This window comes from Manis javanica, chromosome 2, assembly GCF_040802235.1.
Source record: "Manis javanica isolate MJ-LG chromosome 2, MJ_LKY, whole genome shotgun sequence".
In the NCBI taxonomy this organism is placed as follows: domain Eukaryota; kingdom Metazoa; phylum Chordata; class Mammalia; order Pholidota; family Manidae; genus Manis; species Manis javanica.
The window spans coordinates 40,205,065-40,217,932 of record NC_133157.1 but is presented as its reverse complement, the minus strand read 5'-3'; positions in this window follow the sequence as shown (position 1 = coordinate 40,217,932).

The following is a 12,868-nucleotide window of genomic DNA, read 5'->3' as shown; positions in this document are numbered from 1 at the left end:
ATAGTACAAACTCATATATGGAAGAAAGAATAGTAAATACTGCATCCAATTCAAATTTGTGGCAAACAGATTTTGGCTGGGTTCTGATTCAAGGCAGATAGCATTTAACCATCATTAAAGCATGCAATTTCTACTTGGTTGATTAGCTACATTGCATCATTTTAATTAGTCAATAACTATCACAAACTTTGGTTGTCTTAGATAAATAAGGTTTCCATAATGGCATAACTGGGAATACAAATATAGATGGAAGACTTCTTTTGTATGGGGTGAAATACAAATTGTTAAAACTTCATTATTACTAATGATGTTATAACATTATAAGTAAACATTTTTATAAATAAAATACATTCTCAGTTTATTAAAATGAAGCATATTTAGTATTTTTTATTATTCATTATTTCATTTTTGGATCTGGTCCTGAAACTAGAGTACATTCTGCACTGTTACATTTGAAATGTCCTCTCTTGTGCATTAATTCTTACCAAGTCATCTTTTACCTTTTATCTGAAAGCAGGCCATTGCTTTTACATAATTTTCTTAGCATTCATAACATTCATTCTGAGAAGCTTTCCCACTTCTACCCTTACTTTCTCAAATTTTTGCCCAATTTTCCATTTACCTAAATGCATCACAGCATCCTCAGATCCTCTGGATCACAGAGACAAAAGGGCATCACTATTTCCCCCAGATCTCATAGTACCCCCTTCACATCTCATATATAGCATTTACATAGTATTTCCATTATCTTCTTATATTCTGAATAATTGCCTATCTTGTTTCATAAAAATAATTGGTGTGAATTTTAACAGATTCAAAGAAGAGAAAGAAAAGTTGAAAATCACTAAAGGAAGAAAAAAAAACACTGATAAGGTGAAAAGTCCAGCATAAAGGTAATTTGTATGGTTAAGTTTCTGATTAAGCTCAGAGTTGACCCTCAGATAAAGCAAAGAGGGGAATACAATCATTAAGAAATTATCTAGCACTTGATTATAAAATAGATTTCTCATGTGGTATTGGTTATACAGATAGTGATAGGAGAATGTCAATAATTAGAAGCAAATATTTCACAAGAAAGTATAATGGTTATTTTTGTATAATTCTTTCTCATTGATTCTGTATTTAATAACCCCAAAACATGACATTAGTGTGCAATTTAACAACAAAAAAATGTAAACATAGATAAGTATGAAAAAACAGGATCAATTTTTCTTTAAAAAAACATAGAATTTAAAATGTACACAGTAGAGTGTTATAGTTCTCTGTTAAGATATCTTTCTTTGTATCACTGAAAGACAGGCTGTATTTTAAACTTTTGTTATAGTAACAAAGACTGTATCAGGTATGTAGTAAGTATTTTCTCATGTCCTGGCTGAATAAATTAATCAAACGTTTACTTCACATTGGTCACTACTCATGGTATCTAGTGTTCTTATTTTACACTTTGTGAACATGAAAAAATTTACAAGCTAGACTGGGAAAACAGTTCAATTCTGATTTGCATATATTAAGAGTGTGATCTTATACACGTGGTCACAAGATGCACACACACTAACATTGGGTTTTATATTTACTCCTTTCAACAGCTGGTACTGTCCATCAAATTCTATGACATTTCCCTCTTTTCTGCTGGTTAGTTCGGATCCTTCTGAAGTGGCAGTGCCTATTTGTATGCACTCAGCGAGTGTTTCCAGAGCAGCAGTCTGTCCACACACAGTGCTATTCTTTCTTAAGCTATTCATTTCTCATTGTTAGGCTTTTTGATCGACTTCACTTTGCGAGTTTTCTCATTTGGATTATCAGGCTTGGGATGCTGAAATTTTAACAGTTCAAACCTGATTGAAGTTTTCCTCTGTTCAACTCCAGCAGAGTTGAGCTTTGGTGAAGTGAGTTTAAATATGGGTTGACTACAGTTTTGTCTGTTCTTGTACACTTTTTACAGATAAAAAGCACACTGGGTTGTACTTTTTACCACTGAATTACTGACAGAATATGTAGCATGGAGTACTATAAAGAATCCATAGCATAACTGGGATCCTAAACACCCCATATAACACATCTAGCCAAAAAGTTGTGTGAATTCAAAATTTCGCTATACCTATATAAGTGCTAGGAGATGTGAAAGAATAATGGAATAAAATAAGATTTTGAACATTCCTAACTATTTCAGTAAGTTAATTATGAAATGAATTACTCGGGTATTGTGCACTTCTCTTGCATGCAGAACAATTTTCATTTAGTATATCCTAATGATTCAAGATTTGAAAAGGGCAGATTTGAATGCTAGCATTTTTACTAATTATCCTATTTTCAAGCATAGGCTTTAATTGTAGTTAGTGAGGCTTTTCAATCTAAAATATAACTTAGATTAAAAAACTCAGGTATGAACTTCTATAATTAGGTATTAAAGCTCTCTTTCTCTGCTCTGAATTCTTATTGCATTCATAAACTTCATCATGGTAATACATTCATTTCTTTCATTTTCTTTTCTCATTAGGCCTTTAAATTCATTAACAAAATACTAGAGCATTGAGAGCTTTTATACATGATGTTTATGTGCTAAAGCTGTGTGACCTTTTCAATATTCTGTAGTTCATTTTGCAGGCAATTCTTTATCACACAACTCAAATACAGTGGTTTTGAAAGAATCTGGTAGCTTCAGGGTTTGATTTATACACCAACTATGATTTTATTATGGCAAGAGAGAAATGCAAAGAATATGTCCAGTTTCTAAATGATAAAGACAGTAATTATTCAAGATAAATGTGAAGGAAAAGAGCAGATTTAAAAAATGGATGAAAACTTGTTAGAATTATTGATCTCCATTTGAGACCTCAATTCGTTGTTATTTTATTCATTCACTCAACCATAAAAAGCTTTTTGAGGCAAACTCAAGGCACAGATTTCTGGGAATTAAACATGAATTCCTTTTACTCCAGACCTCCAGGAAGCTATAACCTAATAGAAGAATAAAATATATATATAAATGTATGCAATATTAGATAAAGATAGTAATTAAGCACTACAGATTTTAGACAATGAAGTCCTTTCACCTGGAGAAAGAAAAAAGCCTTCTAGAGGTAAGCCTGAAGAGACTAGGAGAATTTGACAAAATGTGGGGTAAAAGGCATTTTAGGAGGTGGGAAAAGCAAGAGGTTAAATATAGGTAGAGAGTCACAGTGTTTTATTTTGCTTTATTTTTGTCTAAAATATTTTTAAAAAAGGAATATTATGGTACCTAAATTTAGCTTTTTGACATATACAACACTGTACTTAAATCCATGGACGTATTTTCACATTTTTAAGTGTATCCAGAACATTTCTAAAAATGAACCATATCCTGGATATAAAGCAAATCTGAAGAAGTTTCAGAGGATAGAATGCCAGTAGTATATCCTGTGACCACAGTTCAATGAAGCTGTAACTACATTTCAATAAGTAGAATGTCCCTATATGTGTAAAAGTTGGAAAGCATAATTTTCAATAACTCATGAGTCAGTAAGCAATCACATTGTAAATTAAAGAATATTTTGGACTGAATTACAGCTAAAATGCCACATGGATTAAAGCTAAATTTGTGCTTAGGGGGAAAGGTACATCTGTGTATGAGTAAAGAATGACCTGATAATCAATAAAATAGACATTTAGCTCAAGAAGTTTTTAAAAAAAGAAAAAATTCAGGAAAGTAGAAGAAATGAAATCATAAACACCCAAGTAAAGAAGTTAATAAAATAGAGGAAATATGCAACATAGAAAATTACCAGTGTAGAAACTATGCTTTGAAAAGACTCATAAAATTAATAAGCATCTGTGCAAGTTTTTAAAAAGAAAAAAAATACTATCATACATAATGTGAAGCTACTAAAAATCACAAGAGAATATTATATAAAGTGCCAATAAATTAAAATTTGGAGTAAATAGACAAAATTGGCTATATTTTTAAATACCAGCCAAAGTTTTAATCTCTTTTTTAAAAATACAGTTTAAAATAGCCTCAAAGATATTAAAAATACGAACAAATCTAAAAAAAACAGCCCAAGAAACCTGTGCAATATAAAACACCATTGGAGGAGGTTAAAAATGACTTAAATAAAATGAAGGGATAAACCATATTCCTGGGTTCTAATGTATGGTACTTTGATAAGGTCTGTTTGGCCCAAATTGATTTAGAGACTCAAAGTAATTTCAATAAGAATACTAAGTTTTGTTTTTGGTGGAATTTGAAAAGCTAATCTCACATTTTATATGGAAATTCGGAGGGATGAGAATATATAAGACAACATTAGAAGATAACAGGATGGAAATATCTACACTATCAAAAACACTGTGTTTTACAGGTGCAGTAATTAGGAAAATATGGTATTGATATAATGATAAAGAGAACAAAGGAAATAATAGACTGGAAAATGTGTCGTATACCTCCTTTAGATTGTGACAAAGGTGTTACTTCAGAAAGTGGAACAATAATGTTTTCAGTTTGATACTGGGCTAGTTGGATGTCTATATATTAATAGTAGAAATTTGACTCCCACATTACATAAAAATCTATATTTGTCTCCTAATTGTATATAAAACAGAAATAGGTCTACATGTGCATCAAGAGACATGTATAAGAATGCTTAGGAATCTCTTGAAAAGATGGTGGCATGAGAGGAGAGACAGAGGCTTCCTCCTAAAACTGGATACAATTAGAAAATTTAATTGGCACAACTAATCCTGAGAGAGCAACAGGAAAGAGGATGGCATCAGATTGCACACACCTGGAGAAGGGAGCAGACCTCAGCGAACGGGGTAACGTACCAGAGCAGTGGCTCCATGGGACCTGAGCCCCTCCACCATCCCAGCTCACTGGTGGGAGGAAGACAAAAGGAGCAGGGAGGGAGTGGAAGGCTTGGGACTGCAGAATACCTAGCTCTGGATATCTGCTCTGGGAGCTCAAACCTACATTTCATGGTGCTTTCTTGAGACTCGCAAGACTACTGGGTTGGAAAGTCAATACAGGCAGAGTTCCTGGGGAGACTGGGATTCTGGCTGCTTGTGGAAAGCAGGGATCCATATCTGGCTGCTCAGGGACAAAAATATACCTGTGTGACCGGCCCACTGGCTCAGGCATTGGAGACAGGCATAGGAGCCAGGAGGCAGAGAACGGCTCTTTCCTACCTCCAGGCACCAGTACCGCTCCCCTGCAACCCCTGACATTGCTTCAGGGGCTCAGCAGCTCCAGAATAGAGCTTCTGGACACCAGAGGGTGACATATACAAACATGAAATGCCAAAAGAACCTTGTCCAGAGTAAAATTGTTAATGCAACTCCCGAGAAAGATTTAAATGATATGGACCTCATGACTCTTCCTGAAAGGGAGTTCAAAATAAAAATCATCAACATCCTAATGGAGGTATGGAAAGACATCCAAGAACTCAGGAATGAATTCAGGTCAGAGATCCAATTGTTAAAGGACATGATGGAGGGTATTAAAAGCAGGTTGGATATAGTGGAGGAGACAATTAATGAAATAGAAACTAGAGAAGAGGAATACAAAGAAGCTGAGGCACAGAGAGAAAAAAGGATCTCTAAAAATGAAAGAATATTGAGAGAACTGTGTGACCAATCCAAGTGGAGCAATATTTGCATTATAGGGATACCAGAAAAAGAAGAGAGAGAGAAAGGGATAGAAAGTGTCTTGAGGAAGTAGTTGCTGAAAACTTCCCCAATCTGGGGAAGGAGATAGTCTCTCAGGCCATGGAGATACACAGATCCCCCTACGCAAGGGCCCCAAGGAAGACAACACCAAGACACACAGTAATTAAAATGGGAAAGATCAAGGATAAGGACAGACTGTTAAAAGCAGCCAGAGGCAGAAATAAGATCACATACAAAGGAAAGCCCATCAGACTAACAACAGACTTCTCAGCAGAAACCTTACAGGCCAGAAGGGAGTGGCATGATGTATTTAATGCAATGAAGCAGAAAGTCCAGGAACCAAGATTACCTTATCCAGCGAGATTATCATTTAAATTTGAAGGAGGGATTAAACAATTTCCAGATAAGCAAAAGCTGAGAGAGTTTACCTCCCACAAACCATCTCTGCAGTCTATTTTGGAGGGACTGCTATAGATGGAAGTCTTCCTAGGGTTGAATAGCTGTCACCAGAAGTAGTAAAATCACGGTAGGGAGGGTGGAGCAGCTGATTGTGAGGCAAATGCAATATTAAATTGACTATCCCAAAAGTCAATCAAGGGATAGAGAAAAATTATAGAATTTGATACCTAATATATACAGAATGAAGAAGGAAGAAAAAGGAGGAGAAATAGAAAAGAACCTTTAGATTGTGTTTGCAACAGCATACTAAGTGAGTTAAGTTAGACACTTACATAGTAAGGAAAGTAACCTGGAACCTTTGGTAACCATAAATCTAAAGCCTGAAATGGCAATAAGTACATACCTATCGATAATCACCCTAAATGTAAATGGACTGAATGCACCAATCAAAAGACATAGAGTCACTGAATGGATAAAAAAACAATACCCATCTATATGCTGCTTACAAGAGACTCACCTCAAACCCAAAGACATGCACAGACTAAAAGTCAAGGGATGGAAAAAGATATTTCATGCGAACAATAGGGAGAAAAAAAAGCAGGTGTTGCAGTACTAGTATCAAACAAAATAGACTTCAAAACAAAGAAAGTAACAAAAGATAAAGAAGGACATTACATAATGATACAGGGCTCAATACAACAAGAGGATATAACCAATCTAAATATATATGCACCCAACACAGGAGCACCAGCATATGTGAAACAAATACTAACAGAACTAAAGGAGGAAATTGACTGGAATGCATTCATTTTAGTAGACTTCAACACACCATTCACTCCAAAGGACAAATCCACCAGACAGAAAATAAGTAAGGACACAGAGGCACTGAACAACACACTAGAACAGATGGACCTAATAGACATCTATAGAAGTCTACACCCAAAAGCAACAGGATACACATTCTTCTCAAGTGCACATGGAACATTCTCCAGAATAGACCACATACTAGGCCACAAAAAGAGCCTCAGTAAATTCCAAACGATTGAAATCCTACCAACCAACTTTTCAGACCACAAAGGTATAAAACTAGAAATAAAATGTACAAAGAAAGCAAAAAGGCTCACAAACACATGGAGGTTTAATAACATGCTTCTAAATAGTCAATGGATCAACGACCAAATTAAAATGGAGATCCAGCAATATACGGAAATAAATGACAGCAACAACACAAAGCCCCAACTTCTGTGGGATGCAGCAAAAGCAGTCTTAAGAGGAAAGTATATAGCAATCCAGGCATATTTAAAGAAGGAAGAACAAACCCAAATGAATAGTCTAACTTCACAATTATCAAAATTGGAAAAAGTAAAACAAATAAGGCCTAAAGTAAGCAGAAGGAGGGATATAATAAAGATCAGAGAAGAAATAAACAAAATTGAGAAGAATAAAACAATAGAAAAAATCAATGAAACCAAGAGCTGGTTCTTTGAGAAAATAAACAAAATAGATAAGCCTCTAGCCAGACTTATTAAGAGAAAAGAGAATCAACACACATCACCAGAATCAGAAATGAGAAAGAAAATATCATGACGGACCCAACAGAAATACAAAGAATTATTAGAGACTACTTTGAAAACCTATATGTTAAGAAGCTGGAAAACCTAGAAGAAATGGACAACTTCCTAGAAAAATACAACCTTCCAAGACTGATCAAGAAAGAAACACAAAATCTAAACAAACCAATTACCAGCAAAGAAATTGAAGTGGTAATCAAAAAACTACCCAAGAAAAAAACCCCTGGGCCAGATGAATTTACCTCAGAATTTTATCAGACATACAGAGAAGACATAATACCCATTCTCCTTAAAGTTTTCCAAAAAATAGAAGAGCAGGGAATACTCCCAAACTCATTCTATGAAGCCAACATCACCTTAATACCAAAACCAGGCAAAGACCCCACCAAAAAAGAAAATTACAGACCAATATCCCTTATGAATGTAGATGCAAAAATACAAAACAAAATATTAGCAAACCGAATTCAAAAATATATCAAAAGGATCATACACCACGACAAAGTGGGATTCCTCCCAGGGATGCAAGGATGGTACAACATTTGAAAATCCATCAACATCGTCCACCACATCAACAAAAAGAAAGACAAAAAACACATGATCATCTCCATAGATGCTGAAAAACAATTCGACAAAATTCAACATCCATTCATGATAAAAACTCTCAGCAAAATGGGTATAGAGGGCAAGTACCTCAACATACTAAAGGCCATATACGATAAACCCACAGCCAACATCATACTGAACAGCGAGAAGCTGAAAGCTTTTCCTCTGAGATCGAGAAATAGACAGGGATGCCCTCTCTCCCCACTGTTATTTAACATAGTACTGGAGGTCCTAGGCATGGCAATCAGACAAAACAAAGAAATACAAAGAATCCAGATTGGTGAAGAAGAAGTTAAACTGTCACTATTTGCAGATAACATGATATTGTACATAAAAACCCTAAAGACTCCACTCCAACACTACTAGAATTGATATTGGAATACAGCAAATTTGTAGGATACAAAATTAACACGCAGAAATTGGTGGCTTTCCTATACACTAACAATGAACCAATAGAAAGAGAAACCAGGAAAACAATTCCATTCACAATTGCATCAAAAAGAATAAAATACCTAGGAATAAACCTAACCAAACAAGTGAAAGACCTATACCCTGAAAACTGTAAGACACTCTTAAGAGAAATAAAAGAGGACACTAACAAATGGAAACTCATCCCATGCTCTTGGATAGGAAGAATTAATATCATCAAAATGACCATTCTGCCCAAAGCAATATACAGATTTGATGCAATCCCTATCAAATTACCAACAACATTCTTCAACGAACTGGAACAAATAGTTCAAAAATTCATATGGAAACACCAAAGAGCCCGAATAGCCAAAGAAACCTTTAGAAAGAAGAATAAAGTAGGGGGGATCTCATTCCCCAACTTCAAGCTCTACTATAAAGCCATAGTAATCAAGACAATTTGGTACTGGCACAAGAACAGAGCCACAGACCAGTGGAACAGATTAGAGACTCCAGACATTAACCCAAACATATATGGTCAATTAATATTTGATAAAGGAGCCATGGATATACAATGGGGAAAAGACAGTCTCTTCAACAGATGGTGGTGTCAGAACTGGACAGCTACATGTAAGAGAATGAAACTGGATCACTGTCTAACCCCATACACAAAAGTAAATTCAAAATGGATCAAAGACCTGAAAGTAAGTCATGAAACCATAAAACTCTTAGAAAAAAGCATAGGCAAAAATCTCTTGGATGTGAACATTAGTGACTTCTTCATGAATATATCTCCCCAGGCAAGGAAAACAAAAATAAAAATGAACAAGTGGGACTATATCAAGCTGAAAAGCTTCTGTACAGCAAAGGACACCATCAACAGAACAAAAAGGTACCCTACAGTATCGGAGAATATTTTCATAAATGACAGATCTGATAAAGGCTTGACATCCAAAATATATAAAGAGCTGAAGCACGTCAACAAACAAAAAGCAAATAATCCAATTAAAATATGGGCGGAGGAGCTGAACAGACAGTTCTCCAAAGAAGAAATTCAGATACCCAACAGACAAATGAAAAGATGCTCCACATCGCTAGTTATCAGAGGAATGCAAATTAAAACCACAATGAGATATCACCTCACACCAGTAAGGATGGCTACCATCCAAAAGACAAACAACAACAAATGTTGGCAAGGTTGCGGAGAAAGGGGAACCCTCCTACATTGCTGGTAGGAATGTAAATTAGTTCAACCATTGTAGAAAGCAGTATGTAGGTTCCTCAAAATGCTCAAAATAGACATACCATTTGACCCAGGAATTCCACTTCTAGGAATTTACCCTAAGAACGCAGCACTCCAGTTGGGAAAAGACAGATGCACCCCTATGTTTATTGCAGCACTATTTACAGTAGCCAAGAAATGGAAGCAACCTAAGTGTCCATCAGTAGATGAATGGATAAAGAAGATGTGGTACATATACACAATGGAATATTATTCAGCCATAAGAAGAAAAGAAATCCTACAATTTGCCACAACATGGATGGAGCTAGAGGGTACTATGCTCAGTGAAATAAGCCAAGTGGAGAAAGACAAATATCGAATGATTTCACTCATCTGTGGAGTATAAGAACAAAAGAAAAACTTAAGGAACAAAACAGCAGCAGAATCACGGAACCCAAGAATGGACTAACAGTTACCAAAGGGAAAGAGACTGGGGAGAATGGTAGGGTAGGGAGGGATAAGGGCGGGGAAAAAAAAGAGGGTATAATGATTAGCATGTATAATGTGGGGGGTGTGGGAAAGGGGAGGGCTTTGCAACAAAGAGAAGACAAGTAGTGATTCTACAACATCTTACTATGCTGATGAACAGTGACTGTAATGGGGTTTGTCGGGGAGCTTGGGGTAGGGGAGAGCCTAGTATACATAATGTTCTTCATGTAATTGTAGATTAATAATAACAAAATTTAAAAATTAATTAATTAATTAATTTTAAATAATGCTTAGAACAGCATTATTCCCAGTAGTCCAAACCTGAAACCAAAGTATTTCAACTATAAATAAATTATAGATTATGAATTATTAATTATATATTTTGTGGTGTAATATTTCCATGTTGTGATAATTACTTCAGCTCCACTTATGTTTTGTATATTCTTATGTAATATTTTCTGCTCCACAATTTAAAAAATGGAAAACAAAATACAGCTGAGAATTAAAATCTGCAAAATATATTTAGAACTGATGTTCTATATTGAAAATTTGCAAATAAAGCTAAATGGGACTTAGAAATAAGTGCACAATATTAAATAGATTGTTTTTTAAAATCAACCAGAAAAAAAAAAGAATAAAGTACTTAAGTCAGAAATGGGCCTATCACTACTGCTCCTATGAACATTAAACAATAATGAATATTATACAAACTCTATGTCCATAAATTTGATAACTTAGATGAACTAGACCAATTTCTTGAAAGATACAATCTGCCCAATCTCACATAAGGAGACACAGTTAACCAGAATAGGCCTATATCTACTAAGGAAATTTAATCAATAATCATCTTCCGAAAAACAAAGCAACAAACCATAATGGCATTACTAATGAATTATACCAATTATTTAAGGAAGATGTGATGCAAATGCTTCATAATCTCTTCCAGAAAATAAAAAAAGAGAATATTTCATTCATTCTATGAGGTCAACATTCTGCTAATACCAAAACCAGACAAAGACCCTACAAGAAAGAAAACTACAGGTGAATGTACAATCTTCAATAAAATATTCACAAATCAAATCCAACAATTATTATGTTGAGAAAGTTCCTCTCTATTCTAAGTTCATGAGACTTTTTTTTTTTAATTTAAAAATTTTTTATTGAAGTGTAGTTTACATAGTTGACATACAATATTGTAATAGTTTCAGGTGTACAACATAGTGATTCAACAATTACCCTATTAAATGCTCGCCATTGTAAGCATAGTTACCTTCTCTCAGTATACAAAGTTATTATAATATTTTTTACTATATTCCTTATACTGTATTATTATTATTATTATTATTATTATTTTTTTTTTAGGCTTAATTTTTTTTTTTTTTTGAGAGGGCATCTCTCATATTTATTGATCAAATGGTTGTTAACAACAATAAAATTCAGTATAGGGGGGTCAACGCTCAATGTACAATCATTAATCCATCTCAAGCCTAATTCTCGTCAGTCTCCAATCTTCTGAAGCATAACGAACAAGTTCTTACATGGTGAACGAATTCTTACATAGTGAATAAATTCTTACATGGTGAACAGTACAAGGGCAGTCATCACAGAAACTTTCGGTTTTGATCATGCAATATGACCTATAAACAATCAGGTCAAATATGAATATTCGTTTGATTTTTGTACTTGATTTATATGTTGATCCCACATTTCTCCTATTATTATTATTATTATTATTATTATTATTTTTAATAAAATGCTGAAGTGGTAGGTAGATGCAAGATAAAGGTAGAAAACATAGTTTAGTGCTGTTAAGAAGGCAAATGTAGATGATCAGATGATCAGGTGTGTGCCTATGGACTAAGTATTAATCCAGGCTAGACAAGGGCAGCAAGACATCCACGGATGCAGAAGATTTCTCTCAAAGCAGGAGGGGTGAGGTTCTGAGCCTCACCTCTGTTGATCCCCAAATTCTCACCTGATGGCCCCCCTGCGACTGTGCCTGTCTTAGGTTGTTCCTCCCTTGAGGAATCTTACCCGTCTCTGGCTAACCAGTCATCTTCCGGGGCCATACAGGGAAATGTAAAGTTGGTAAGTGAGAGAGAAGCCATATTGTTTGCAAAGGTTAGCTTTTTACTTCTTTGCAGATTTATGCCCTGTGGCTTCTATGCCCAGCACTTTTCTCGAGGTATCTTTACCACCTGGAGGAATTATGATACTCGGTAAATTCGATCTGAGGCACGAATTCTATTTAAGGGTTGTAATTAGGAAGGAAGAAGAAAAGCTATAGATGTAGCATATGAAGGAAACATGGGAGGATTGATTATTTCTTTGACATATCTTCTTGTATAGTACCTTAAGTATGTATAGGTTTTAAACTACTAACTAATTTGCACACACATATTAACATAATAGGAATACGGTGACATAAACAAAGCAAATCTATAATTACCATCCATCTCCAGTGAAGCCAAGAAAACCATTTAGGCACCCTAGGCATTTGTGAAAATTTATCTATGATATGATGGATATTGTCCAA